The sequence below is a fragment of the Notechis scutatus genome, chromosome 1 (assembly GCF_049901735.1).
Source record: "Notechis scutatus isolate UNSWTSFEM ecotype Mainland chromosome 1, rNotScu1.2, whole genome shotgun sequence".
Taxonomy (NCBI): domain Eukaryota; kingdom Metazoa; phylum Chordata; class Lepidosauria; order Squamata; family Elapidae; genus Notechis; species Notechis scutatus.
In genome coordinates, this window is record NC_142009.1 from 9,720,510 (window position 1) to 9,735,656 (window position 15,147).

Genomic DNA, 15,147 nt, shown 5'->3' on the forward strand with positions numbered 1-15,147 from the left:
TTCACAGCGGATGTAAATTCTAACTCCTTCAAAGCAGGTCAAACCATTGCTCCTCAAATCCGTCTTCTTTTAACGGGAACCTTGTCCGTTAGTACTGATCTTCTAAATAAAACGCTTCCTGGTTTTGAGTTGCTTTTTTATTGTCCTTGTAAAAGGAGAAGGCCCAGCTGATGGATAATAGGAAGATCATGGCTTGATGGGTTGTTAGTACCGTGCCAAATAGGCTTTTAATTTTCTTAGGGAGGTGCAGGGGGTCTCTGGAGCTGAGCATCCATCATTGCCACAAAACTTCACCTCCCAATTTTCCCAAAGGGGCTCTCATTGTGAAGAGTCCCCAGCTTGCTTTGTGACTCCAGGCACTGCTGCCTTGCCTGAGCAAATCATCTGCCTCGTGGCTCTTAGGATGATAAAAAGTCATGTCGCCGGCAAAAACGACATGCGGCTAAAGTCTTTAGAGGTGCCAAATTCATTTAGAATTCCCTTCCGGTGACACGGCGTGGTCTTTTTGTCCAATCGCTGGGAGAGAGAACAATTTGAATGGCTGCAGAATATCACCTCAGAGGATCATTCAGACGAGCTGAGATTTTATTCCTCCAATTACAATTTTTGAATGAGAGTAGGGGGGTTTTTTTTCATCATTTTGCAGGGAAAGTTTACCTTCTAATGCTCTCTCCTTGATTTTTTCCTCCTGACACATCACCAGAAAGGAAATGCAAAAAGAGTACAAATCTGCAAACTTTTTATTCGTGTGCTAATGTATTTCACATGTACGCACACCCGTAGACATCCATTTAGAAGGGATTACTAAAGAGAAGTGCAAAAGAGCATTTTGAAAAAAATTGTGACAGGTAAGATTTGGGTTGTTCAGTTTATTGTCTGAGCAATGCTAAAAGTTTGGGAGCCATCTCCACATCAGGCTTATAAGGTTCTTCCACTTTAAATTACACTTAAACCAAAAAGTCCTTCCAGAAAAATACAGGCCTTCTGTTCAGGCTTCCAAAGACAAAAAGACCGTCCAATCTCTATCACCAACAAGAACACACTTTGTGAATGGATTTGTTCTGATCATGCACCCCTCTATCAAAAGGTTTATTTGCACATTCTGGTCACCTGTATTGGCCTACCTATATATCTGTATCCCCTAGCACAAACTTGGTAACTTTGATATGTGGCCTTCAATTCCCAGAATTTCTAGAGAGAGAGGGAAGGAGAGAGGGAGCGGGGGCAAAAGAAAGAGAGAGAAAGTGAATGAAAAGAGGGAGGGAGAGAGAGAGGGAGAGGGCAGAGGAAGAGAGGAAGAGAGGGGGGAGGAAAGAGAAGAGAGGGAGTGAGAGAGATAGTAAGTTAAAGAGGGAGACAGGGAAAGAGGGAAAGAAAAGAGAGGGGAGAGAAGAAAGAAGGAAGGAGAGAAGAAAAGGGAGAAGGAGGGAGAGAAGAAAGAGGGAGAGAATGAAAAGAGGGGAGAGGAGAGAGAGAGAGGGGGAGAAAAGAAAGAAGGAAGGAGAGAAGAAAAGGGAGAAGGAGGGAGAGAAGAAAGAGGGAGAGAATGAAAAAGAGGGAGAGGGGGAGAAAAGAAAGAAGGAAGGAGAGAAGGAGAGGGAGAAGGAGGGAGAGAATGAAAGAGAGAGGGAAAGAGGGGGAGAGAAGAAAGAAGGAAGGAGAGAAGGAGAGGGAGAGAGAAGGAAGAGTGAGAAGGAAAGGGAGAGAGGGGGAGAGAAGAAAAAGGACAGAAGGAGGGGGGAGAAGGAGGGAGAAAGAAGGAAGAGGGAGTGAATAAAGAGAGATGGGGAGAGAAGAAAGAAGGAAGGAGAGGAGAGGGAGAGAGAAGGAAAGAGAGAGGGAGAGAGAAAGAGGAGCCACAGCTCTGCTAAGAGGTAGAATAAGTTTTTGGAAAGAATTTGTGCATCCTTCTTCCTCCCAACTTCCCTTTCCCCTACTCCACGCTCCCCCCGCCTCCATTCAATCCCCGGTGCTGTAATTTTTGAAGGAATTGGCTCATCTTACGTGCAGATAGATTTGTGTCAAGGTGCAGCCGAACAGATAGTCTGGTCTATGCATAGTAAGAGCTTTCTCAGAAAGAAGAGATGCCTAGAGCAGGGCCTTATCAATGCAACCTGACTGCCATTTATCTCCTTCTCCATCAAATATGAAAACAGTTCTCCATCTAATGCTTCTATTTTTCTTAGAAAGGTGACGAGCGGAATAATAATTGGGGTCCAGGGTTGGGATGGCGGGGGGTGGGTGGGAATTCTACTGAATTGTGGGCTTTGGGGTAGTGGAACGGGGGGGAGGGGGTTTCAAGTCAGAAGCAAAAGTACCCTTTTTACCAGGCCAGATCCTTAAAGTCCTCCCCACCCTTCAGTCCCTTTGCTCTGAGCATCTTTGCAAAATGCTGGAAGCTGTCGTCGGCCCATTGAAACATTTCAGACTTGAAACATTTTCTGTTTTTAATTCTGGCAAACTGTAGGGCTGCCGAGAAGATGTGGTAGGACCAACGGGGCAGCTAAGAGGACAAATGTCTTCTTAATAGAATAACAGAGTTGGAAGGGACCTTGGAGGTCTTCTAGTCCAACCCCTTGCTCAGGCAAGAAACCCTGTGCTATTCTGGACAAATGACAGACAATCTTTTCATGAAAACCTCCCGCAACTTCTGGAGTCAAGTCATTCCACAGATTAATTGTTCTAACTGTCAGAAATTTTTTTCCCTTAGTTCTAGGTTGCTTCTCTCCATGATTAGTTTCCATCCGTTGCTTCTTGTCCTGCCTTCAGGTATATCATTATAACAGTTCCCATTCCATGTATACTTATCTAATGTAAATATTGTTCAAGTATGCATATATTTATAAAACACTTATATGACACTCATTTGTTTAACCTACACTATTGTGTATAAATGAGATTCATATTCATCTTATGACCCTTGACTGGCAGGAGCTTGGGGACAGAGCAAAAGAGGAGAAGGGCTTTGTATGGCGCCTAATTAATGTGTGGAACTCCCTGCGACAAGACAAGAGTTGAAACAGAGTTTGAAGAAGTTCATGGAAGATAGTTAGGTTTGAAGCTAAATGCCTGTGTCTTGTTGGAGTGCAAACATGTTAGGACATTTAATTTAGTAGCTGGAACACTAAAGTGTACAATGGGCCAGAAAGAATACATAGTTGTAGTCGACTGATTGAGAGAATATAGGCTCCTGCATGAGGCAATCTACGCTATGATTGGTTGCTGTGGGTGTAAAGGGCGAGTTTCCCTTTTTACCCGCCTTTTTCTTCTGTGTGCTCTTTATGCTGTTCTGTGATTTACCTCATGATGCTCCTGTTTGCCTGATTATCTTATATAAATTCTATAAATAAATATAAATATTTAAATATAAAATAAATATATTTTATATATAAAATATTCTATATATACATATATATATATATAATTTATATAATTATAAAATATATAATTATAAATTAATTATAAATTATATATATAAATTATTATATATAAAAATTTATTATATATAAATTCTATATATATTCGATACATTATATATATAAATTAATAATTAATAATTATATATATTGTGTCTGACGAACACAATACACAATACACAATACAGAAGCCTGATTATGGCAGATGAGATTCTGCCGAAACGTTGCTGCAACTTTAGAAGCACAACTATAATGACGTGGGAAAATACCCGAACAAAGGTGAATACCATACATGTAAGTACCCGCGAAAACTTAAGAAAACGTGTGTGTGTGTGTGTATATATATATATATATATAATATATATATATATATATATATATAATAAATATATATTACAAATTAATATATATAAATTATATAAATTATAAATTATATAAATTATAAATTATATAATTTATAAATTATAGATTATATATATAAATTATTATATGCGCTCTGAGTTCAGTTGTTTCCTTGCAGACATTTCATTACCCAACTAGGTATCAATATCATTGCTAGATGTGAGTGGGAGTAGCTCTCTTTTTATCTACAAGTGGTTTGCCCTGTCAGTATTGGTGAGAGGGTTCTTGTGGTTCCTTGGTTAGACTATTGTTTACTGTTCGCTTGAGGCAGAGGTGGGATTCTACCAGTTTAGCAACTGATTCGGTGATTGTGCGAACGCGCCAAACACGTGCTCCGCACATGCACTCCACATTTGTACTCTCTGTGAATAAAACAGCTGAGGTGCAGCAAATTGCTCTGCCATGCGAATTAGCTGTGCTAAAAAAATAAAATAAAGCATAGGAAAGAGCAGCGGCAGGCGGGCGGTCAGGCAGTCCCACATGCTCCTCACAGAAAACCAGTTCACTGCCAGCTGATCTTCGAAGCAAGGGGTTCACCCAAGCAGGTCCAAACCAGTAGAATCCCACCCCTGGCTTAAGGGATCCTTGATGCTCTCTGAGCTGATGTTTACTGTTTGTTTGTCTGAGTTGGTGGTTCCTTGATTGAGGATTGTTTACTTGATTGTTGGTTGGTCTGGTATTAATCCTGTATTAATCTCTGCTTATCTGGGTTCTGACTGTAGACAAGGATAATACAGATAATACAGATAATCAGAGTTGGAAGGGACCTTGTAGGTCATCTACTCCAACCCCCCACCCAAATGGGAGACCCTACACCATTTCTAACAAATGGCAGTCCAATCTCTTCTTGAAAGTCTCAACTGATGGTGCTCCCACAACTTCTGAGGGCAACTTCTATTCCATTGGTTGATTGTTCTCACTGTCAGAAAGTTTCTCCTTGTTTCCAGGTTAAATCTCTCCTTGTTCAGTTTCCATCCATTATTCCTTGTCTGGCCTTTAGGCGCTTTTAGAAAATAGCTTGACCCCTTTCTCTCTGTGGCAGCCCCTCAAATATTGGAAGACTGCTATCATGTCTCCCCTGGTCCTTCTCTTTACTAGACTAGCCATGCCCAGTTCCTGCAACCGTTCGTTGTATGTTTTAGCCTCCAGTCCCCTAATCATCCTGGTTGCTCTTCTCTGTACTTTTTCTAGAGTCTCAACATCATTTTTATAATGTGGTGACCAAAACTGGATGCAGTACTCTAGGTGTGGTCTTACTAAGGCTTTATAGAGTGGTATTAGTACTTCCCTTGATCCTGACTGTATCCCTCTGTTAATACAACTTAGAATTGCATTAGCTTTTTTGGTGGCGGCTGCACACTGCTGGCCCATATTTAGCTGGTTGTCCACTAAGACTCCAAGATCCCTCTCACAGTTACTGCTATTGAGCCTGGTTTCACCCAGTCTATATGTGTACTTTTGGTTTTTCTTGCCTAAGTGTAGGACTTTACTTTTCTCTACATTGAATTTCATTTTATTAGATATAGCCCAGTGTTCTAGTCTGTCAAGATCCATCTGGATCTTGAGCCTATCTTCTTGGGTGTTATCTATTCCTACCAGCTTGGTATCATCTGAAAATTTGGTAAGTTCCCCTTCTATTCCCTCATCTAAGTCATTAGTAAAGATATTGAAGAGTACTGGGCCTAAGACGGAACCTTGTGGCACCCCACTGCTTACTTCCCTCCATGTAGACTTAGACCCATTAAGGACTACTCATTGAGTATGGTTTGCCAGCCAGTTGCAAGTCCATCTAGTGGTGGTGCTATCTATTCCACTTTTTTCTAGCTTACTAAGAAATAGGTTGTGGTCTACTTTATTGAATGCCTTGCTGAAATCTAAATATATTATGTCCGCAGTATTTTGCTGGTCTACTAATTTAGTCACTGTGTTGAAGAATGAAATAAGATTGGTTTGGCATGATCTGTTTTTAACAAACCCATGCTGACTGCTAGTTATTACTTTACTTGTTTCTAGATGTTGGCAGATCTGTTTTTTTATTATCTTTTCCAGTATCTTCCTGGGTATTGATGTTAGGCTGATTGGTCTATAGTTTCCTGGGTCTGTTTTTTTCCTTTTTTGAAGATGGGAACCACATCAGCTCTTTTCCAGTCCTCTGGTAGTTCCCCGGTGCTCCAGGATTTTTGAAAGATATATGTACTATATGTACATATAGTACATATAGTATATGTATATATACATATATACATATACTATATGTACCAACAACAACTCCCAAAACAAAACAAAAAAACAGATTACCTATAACAATAAGGAAACTTCAATCCAAAAAGAGATCACTCTGGCAGAAAAACAAATCTGGTCACATTGCCAATTTCAAAAGCCAATACAAAAATTTATGCCACCAGATAAAGACTGAATGCACCAATTATCACATTAAACAAGAGGAAAACCTTCTACGCACCAATTCCACCCACGCTTTTTACAATTTGTAAACAACAAACTAAAAGACTCAAGGTCCATCCCACCCCTGATAGGACCTAATGGTAAAGACTGCAACGACGACACCATTAAAGCCAACCTCTTTAACACATTCTTTGGCTCAGTATTTGTAAACAGCAATGGATCATGTCCAGTATTTCCTAGCCAATCTCTTTATACTGCGTCACCTGTAAAGTCATGGAATCAATTATTAACCAATCCATTATCCTCCACTGAGAGACAAACAACCTACTCTCCAATAAACAATTTGGTTTCAGAAAAAAACTATCCTGTAATCTGCAACTCTTACACTGCAAAAACATATGGACTACACAACTCAATCAGGGCAAAACAATAGACGCAATCTACATAGACTTCTGTAAAGCCTTTGATTCAGTGGTACACAACAAACTACTCCTAAAACTAAAATCTTATGGTATCTCTGGACAACTGCATAACTGGATAGAAGCATTCCTGGCAAACAGACAACAAATGGTCAAAATTGGGAGCGTCCTACAAATTCTGTACCTGTCAATAGTGGTGTCCCCCAAGGCAGTGTTCTAGAACCAACTCTCTTCATACTCTACATAAATGACCTCTGTGGTCATATTAAGAGCAACTGCGTTCTTTTCACTGATGATGTAAAGCTGTTCAATACCACAGACAATACTGCTACCCTTCAAAAAGATCTTGACTATGTATCAGAATGGTCAAAAAATGGCAACTTCAAATCTCAACAAATAAATGCTCTGTCTTAGATATTGGCAAAAAAAATCAGAAAATAAAATACAAGCTGAATAGTCAAGATCTTGTTGATGATCCAAGCTCTGTAAAGGACCTTGGAATACTCATCTCTAATGATCTAAGTGCTAGAGCCCACTGTAACTACATAGCCAAAAAGGCATTAAGAGTTGTTAACCTAATCCTACGTAGCTTTTTCTCTGGTAATATCACACTACTAACTAGAGCATACAAACATTTGCTAGACCAATACTCGAATACAGCTCATCAGTTTGGAACCCACATTACATATCTGATATTAGCACAGTTGAGAAAGTCCAGAAATATTTCACAAGAAGAGTTCTCCACTCCTCTACTCGTTGTAGAATACCTTATGCCACCAGACTTGAAATTCTAGACCTAGAAAACCTTGAATTATGCCATCTTCGATCTGATCTAAGTATGGTATATAAAATCATACATTGCAATGACTTACCTGTCAATGAATACTTCAGCTTCAACCATAACAACACAAGAGCACACAATAGATACAAACTCAAGGTTAGCCGCACCAAACTTGATTGCAGGAAATACGACTGCAGCAACAGAGTGGTCAATGTCTGGAATACTCTACCTGACTCTGTGGTTTCTTCCCCAAACTCCAAAAACTTTAACCTTAGACTGTCTACTATTGACCTCACCCCTTTCCTAAGAGGTCTGTAGGGGGCGTGCATAAGCGCACCAACGTGCCTACCACCCCTGTCCTATTGTTTCTTTTATTTTTCTTATATGTACCCATTTCATGTATTCATAACTATGTATATACTTATACCTATTATCTTGTAAGCAATTGACAAATCAAATAAATAAAAATAAAAAATAAATAAAAAGATATGGTGCAGTGGTTCTGAGATGACCTCTGCCAGCTCCTTTAAAACTCTGGGGTGTAATCCATCAGGCCCGGGTGATTTGTTTTCATCAAGATCAGACAGGTGTTTTCTTACTATTTTTTTGCTTATTTTAACTTTTATTTCTGGTCTGTCTTTTACAGTTATGTTTTTGGTGAGTTGAGCTATAGTTTCTTTTTGCATGAAGACAGAGGCAAAGAATGAGTTAAGCAGTTCTGCTTTCTCTCTGTTCCCTTGCCATCTTCCTTGCCATCTTCTCTCTTTAGTGGACCGACTGTTTCCTTGATTTTTTTTCTTGTTATTTATATGTTGGAAGAAACTTTTTTTATTATCTTTGACTTTTGTTGCAAGTCTTTGTTCGTTCTGATCCTTTGCTATCCCGACTTCGTCTTTGTAGATTCTGGCTATCTGCTGATATTCTGCCTTAGTTGTATGTCCTTCTTTCCATTTTTTGTACTTGTCCTTTTTTTCTTTCAATTTGCCAGAGAGATCTTTGTGTAGCCATGCTGGTTTCTTCTTGGATTTCTTGTTTTTCTTTCTCAGTGGTATTGTGCTGGTCTGGTCTTCTATGATCATACTTTTTAGCGTTTCCCAAGATTCTTGAGTTGTTTTCCCCTTTAGGATTTTCATTCATGGAATCTTTCACAAGTTCTCTCTGAGTTTATTGAAATCAGCTCTTTTAAAATCCAAGACTCTGGTGTCATTATGTTCTGTTGCTTGTGTTTGTGTTATGTTGAATTCTAGTATGACATGGTCACTCTCACCCAAGGTTCCTGCAGTTTCAACTCCCTCTATCACTTCTTCTCTGTTTGTAAGAATTAAGTCCAGTATGGCTGTCCCTCTAGTTTCACCCTCTACCTTTTGGACAACAAAGTTGTCAGCTAGGTTGGTAAGGAACTTATTTGATTTCTCACTTGGTGCAGAACTAGTTTTCCAATTGATATCAGGATAATTGAAGTCTCACATTACTATTGTTGTGTGTTTCCTGCATATGTTTGTTAGTTGGCTGGCAAAAAGGACATCTTTTTTTTCTGCTTGATTGGGTGGCCTATAATATATGCCTATGGCCATGTCATTCTTTTTTTCTTTTATATTGACCCATATGCATTCTAGGAGGTTTTCATCTTTGGTTTCATGCATTTCTGTAGCAATATAGTGGTCCTTTACATACAGTGCAACTCCACCTCCTCTTTTATGGGGTCTGGTTTTTTTGAATAGTTTGTATCCTTCTACCAGTATATTCCAGTCATGGGTTTCATCCCACCAAGTTTCTGTTATTCCAACTATATCATATTTACCTTCACGTATTCGTAGTTCGAGTTCACCCTGATTGTTCCCCAGACTTTGTGCATTTGTATATAGGCACTTCAGATCTTTATGTCTGACACTGTGTTTCCTGTCTACATAACCTGAGATGTGCCTGCCTGCCCCTACTTTCTTGCCACCTGTTTGATTAGTGCACATGCTATGGCACTCACTATTAAATGCTTGGTTTTGGTTGGCATCAAGGTTGATAATCTTATCTGCACAAACATCTATTTTGTACGCACTGCAAATTTTTGGTCTTTTTGTTTCACTCCCTTCTAGCACTAATGATGTTACCTAATCAGATAATGAAACGCCTGCAAGCAAACAACCAAGCTCAGAGAGCAAGGATCCCACAGTTTACGAGATTATGGCCATCACGTTGGGTTCATCTTTAGGTCACTTTCAGAGCATTGTGGCTATTAACTATTTTTGGTATTAAGTCTTAGACTTAGAATAACTTTATTGTCTGTTTGAATGTACACTAATTGGCAAACATTAAAATGAAATTTTGTTGCATACAGCTCTCAAAGGGTCACCACCTGCAATATGGCAATAGCACTTAGACTTATATACTGCTTTATAGTGCTTTACAGCCCTCCCTAAGAAGTTTTACAGAGTCAGCATATTGCCCCCCAACAATTTGGGTCCTCATTTTACCCATCTCGGAAGGATGGAAGGCTGAGTCAACCTTGAGCCTGGTGAGATTCGATCTGCCAAATTGCAGGCAGCCATCAGAAGTAGCCTGGAGTACTGCACTCTAACCACTGCGCCACCGAGGCTCATAAAAGTGAATCATTACAGTTGTTAAGTGAATCATGTGTTCATTAAGCAAAACTGGCTTCCCTCATTGACTTTATGTGCCAGAAGCCAGCTGGGAAAGTTATAAATGTTGATCAAATAAACCCAGGTTGCTGCAACAGTCATAAATGTACTTGCCAATTGCCAAGCATCCAAATTTTGATCACCTGAGCATGGAAAATGCTGCATGGTAGTAAGTGTGAAAACCAATCATGTGTCACCTTTTTTAATGCCCTTGTAACTTGGAACTAAACGAACGGTTGTAAGTTGAGGACTACTATAATTTTAATAAAATTCATTTAAAAAAAACATAGAAGTGGAAAAGTTTGGAGCTTGAGCCTGGTGGGATTTGAACTGCCAAATTGTAGGCAGCTGGCTGCAGTAGAAGTAGCTTGCAGGACTGCACTCTAACCACTGCACCACAGAAGCTCATATACACTATGATAATATACACTACATAAATATGACTAAATAAATAAATACAAAATCATGCATATACCCACATATATGTCATGGAGAAACAACACAGTCTAGTTCGAATGTATACATGTACATGGCGAGAAAAACAAATCTTGTGAATTTACCAGATGGATGGCATAAAGAACAAAAGCTGTTACAGAATCAGGTAGTCCTGCCAGAAATACTTTGAAACCTCCTTCCAGAGGGAAGCAATAGAAACAGACCGTGAAGTGGGCGTGTGGGGTCTCTAACAACGCTTTGAGCTCTAAGCACATGGTGCTTATAAGCAGCATCCTGAATAAGGGAAAGAGAGCTTCCTATAATCTTCTCGGCTGTCCTCACCACTCCCTGTAGGGACTTTCTATCTGAGGCACTGCAGCCACCAAACCAAAAAGGGATGCAGTTTGTTAAATGCTCTCAATCATGCCTCTGTAAAAAGTGGCCGGGACAGAAGGAGAAAGATGTGCTCTCCTCATCCAAAATGCAGGAAATGCAGACGCTGGTTTGCATGCTTCACTAAGGATGATGTGTGGAGAGACCAGTTCGGATTGTTAGTTATCTGCAACCGCAAACACTTAATACTGTTGACCACCTCTACAGCTGCATTAACTAACTTTAATAGTAGTTTGTGGTTGTTCATGGGATATTTTAGAAGCTCCTTAATCCCACCTGCCCCCTTTATATCTCTTCCCATCCTTCTACATCCTCAACCTGGCTAAACCTAATCAATTTTCCCAGCACATCCACGACTCACTCCACATGCCCCATCGTAAGTAGAAGACTCAGAAGGCCTCATTAGGAAAGTAAAAATGGAAAGCGAGAAACCTGGGCTAATGTTACACATTAAGAAGACAAAGGTCAGGCTAACCTGTGTGCTTCTAGCATTTATGGTTGATCACCAGGAACTGAGGGCGGAGGATGATTTGCCTTTCTTGCATTCAGGACGAGATAAAGATGAGAAGAGACAATTAAGGCTGGAAAGGAAGACCCTAACAAGCCCAGACAATGTAAGTGCCCTTTTGGAGATTGTAAAAGTGACTGTCTGAATCTAAAACATAATGAGGAAAACTGGTCCTGGTTCAAAGGACATGGCCATAGCTGAAGACTTTTCTTTCTCCTCCTTTCTTTAATTTCCGATTGGTTTAATTTCCTTTTCTTTTGCTTTGCTATTTCCTACTGACTCAGGTATCCCATCGCTAAGGCTGAGACTCAAAGACTAGTCCTCGGCTTATGACTACAACAGAGCCCAGCATTTATGTTGCTAAGCGAGACAATTGTTAAGTGAGTTTTGCCCCATTTTACGACCTTTCTTGCCACAGTTGTTAAGTGAATCACTGCAGTTATTAAGTTGGTAATATGGCTGTAAAATGAATCTGGCTTCCCCACAGACTTTGCTTGCCTGAAGGTTGCAAAAGGTGATCACGTGATCCCCAGGACACTGCAACCCATTCTAAATATAACCAATGGCCAAGCATCCAAATTTTGATCACATGACCATGGGGGTGTCGTAAGTGTGAGAACTAGTCCTTAAGTCACTTTTTTCCAATGCCATTGTAACTTCAAACAGTCACTAAATGAATGGTTGTAAGTCAAGGACTGCCTATATGAGTTTATAAGACTCAAAGTCTCAAAAACTATAAGGTCAAGATGCAAAGACTTATGACTAAGTTCTAAGACCGATCCCATCCAGTTTAAAATTGCAGGCTGAAACCACTCACATTTTCATTCTGAGACCACACTGCTGAAAATGTCTGAAATGAGTTTGTTCACACATTTAGATGAATGTCTTGAAGGACCCTGTGGTTGAGTGGGTGCACAAATCTTTGGCAGAGAGCCTACTATAGTAGATTCTCATATTATAAGTAGTCCTTGACTTACAACCACAACTGAGTCCAAAATTTCCAATGCTAAGCGAGACTCCATGAGTTTTAGCCTATTTTATGACTTTCCTTGCCACGGTTGCTAAATGAATCGCTGCAGTTCTTAAATTGGTAACAGGACTGTTAAGTGAATCTGTGTTAAACATTGACTTGCTTGTCAGAAGATCCCAGAAGGTGATCACATGACCCTGGGATACTTCAACCATCATACTGTCAAACGTCAGAATTTTCATCACAAGACCATGGGGATGTTGCAACAGTCATAAAGGTGAAAAATGGTCATAAGTCACTTTTTTTTACTGCTGTTGTAACTTAGAATGGTAACTTAACAAATGGTTGTAAGTCGAGGACCACCTGTATTAAACGCTCGGTCACACTGATGATGTTACCTAGCTGGGTAATGAAACGTCTGCAAACAAATAACCAAGTTCAGAAAGCACCAAGGATTCCAAAGATTGGGAATGCTGGCCAAAACGAGGTCAGGAATGCAAAGATGTTTCTCTGGTTGGACTAAAGGAAGGTTTGCCATCCTTCCCTACAAACTTCAGCATTGTTTCCAGCGGTTAAAAAGACAGACATTGAAGGTAGAAGAAGATCCATTTGTTCCAGTTTAAGTTTCAGTGTAAGCCTAGATCTTTCTCCTCTTTTAATGCCTGCGGTTGTAAGCTCCTGATCTTCCCCGGCAGCTTACAATCTTTGAACACAAATATGTCTTTAAGAATTGGAGAGCCCAGACAAGAAATCCCCCAGGCATTAGATGAAAAGGGCAAGACCCTTTGGATTATTATAACCATTTAGTTTAGCCTGTGCGAGGCTAGGAGGACAGCAAGCTTTACTTAATCAAGCACCGTTATCCTGCCCGCCCGCCTGTCAAAGCCATTTTATGCCTTCTCCTTGGCTTAAGGCACCTTCCACCCAGACTTGATTTTCATGTGAATCTTTTATTTTTCTTTCTGTTTCTAAACCGCTGATGACTGAATCCAATTCCTCCCAGAACTGGAGGAATTTTCCAAAGGCTTGGAGATTATCTATGTGATCACTAGAAGTTGAAAATGACTACTTTATTTTATTCCTGCCTTTATTGTTGTTTATAAATAAGGTGTTAAACACACCCAATATTCATTCCTTCCTCCTATTTTCCCCACAACAACAATCCTGTTAGATGGATTGGTTGAGTTGCAAGAGAGGGACTGGCTCAAAGTCACTCAGCGGTTTTCATGCCTAAGGCAGAACTAGAATTCACTGTCTCCTGCTGATTCGCCCAAAGTTACCCAGGCAGCTTTCTACCTAAGACAGGACTAGAACTCCTAGTCTTCTGGTGATTGGCCCAAACTCACTCATAGCTTTCTTGCCTAAAGTGGGACTATAACTCACAGTCTCCTGGTGATTTGCTCAAAATCACTCAGCTGGCTTTCATGCCTAAGGCAGAACTAGAACTCACTGTCTCCTGGTGATTGGCCCAACCACACAACTGGTTCAACTTGATGACATAAAATGAATAAATGAATGAATCAATGAATCAATCAATCAATCAAAGGCAGCACAAGCCAAATGTTATATTTTTATGAACAAAGTAGACAATTTTTTGCATTCAACTGTTGAAGATAATTTTTCTGTACATCAAGGTACACCCCCACAGCTATGGATGGCCTCACCAGGGGGATGATATAGGAAAAAACTGGGGGAGCAGAAGAGGTTATTTGAGAAATGGTGTTGTTGTTTTTAATTTTACATATTGATCCACAGCTCAAGATGGACAGAATCCAATAATTAGGCAACATCACTCCTCACTTCCATTAACAGATCTGGCAGGAAAAGTATGGGAACTATTTTATTTTTCCCATAATGCCCTGACCTTGAGGGCAAGCACCTCTTCGGATCTTGGGTTCCTTCACTCCCGAAGGCACCTCAGCTTTTTTTTAAAAATCATGAAAATGATTAAGCCCAAACTTTCTGTTGATAATCAAGACAGCTGTTAGCATGAGTTGCACCCCAATTTACAGTCTTTTTTGCCACAGTTGTTACCAATAGCACTTAGACTTATATACCACTTTAGAGTGCTTTACAGCCCTCCCTAAGAAGTTTTACAGAGTCAGCATATTGCCCCCAACAATTTGGATCCTCATTTTACCCACCTCGGAAGGATGGAAGGCTGAGTCAACCTTGACCCTGGTGAGATTTGAACGGCCAAATTGCAGGCAGCCGTCAGAAGTAGCCTGGAGTACTGAACTCTAGCCACTGCGCCACCAAGGCTCATAAAAACGAATCATTACAGTTGTTAAGTGAATCATGTGGTCATTAAGTGAATCTGGCTTCCCTCATTGACTTTATGTGCCAGAAGCCAGCTGGGAAGGTTATAAATGTTGATCAAATAAACCCGGGTTGCTGCAACAGTCATAAATGTACTTGCCAATTGCCAAGCATCCAAATTTTGATCACCTGAGCATGGAAAATGCTGCATGGTAGTAAGTGTGAAAACCAATCATGTGTCACCTTTTTTAATGCCCTTGTAACTTGGAACTAAACAAACGGTTGTAAGTCGAGGACTACTATAATTTTAATAAAATTCATTAAAAACATAAAAGTGGAAAAGTTTGGAACTGTGAACATCTAGGTGGCTATCAAGTGCTCAGATTCCAGTCAGTTTTCTGAAGAGCAGATTTTACACCTGTCCTCATTTTCCATTCCACGGTTCAACTAAAACATGTTTCTTGCCAAGCAGGTCAGAAACTGTCCATAATCCTGGCTATATAGGCTCTTCCTGGGGGGAAAAAGCAA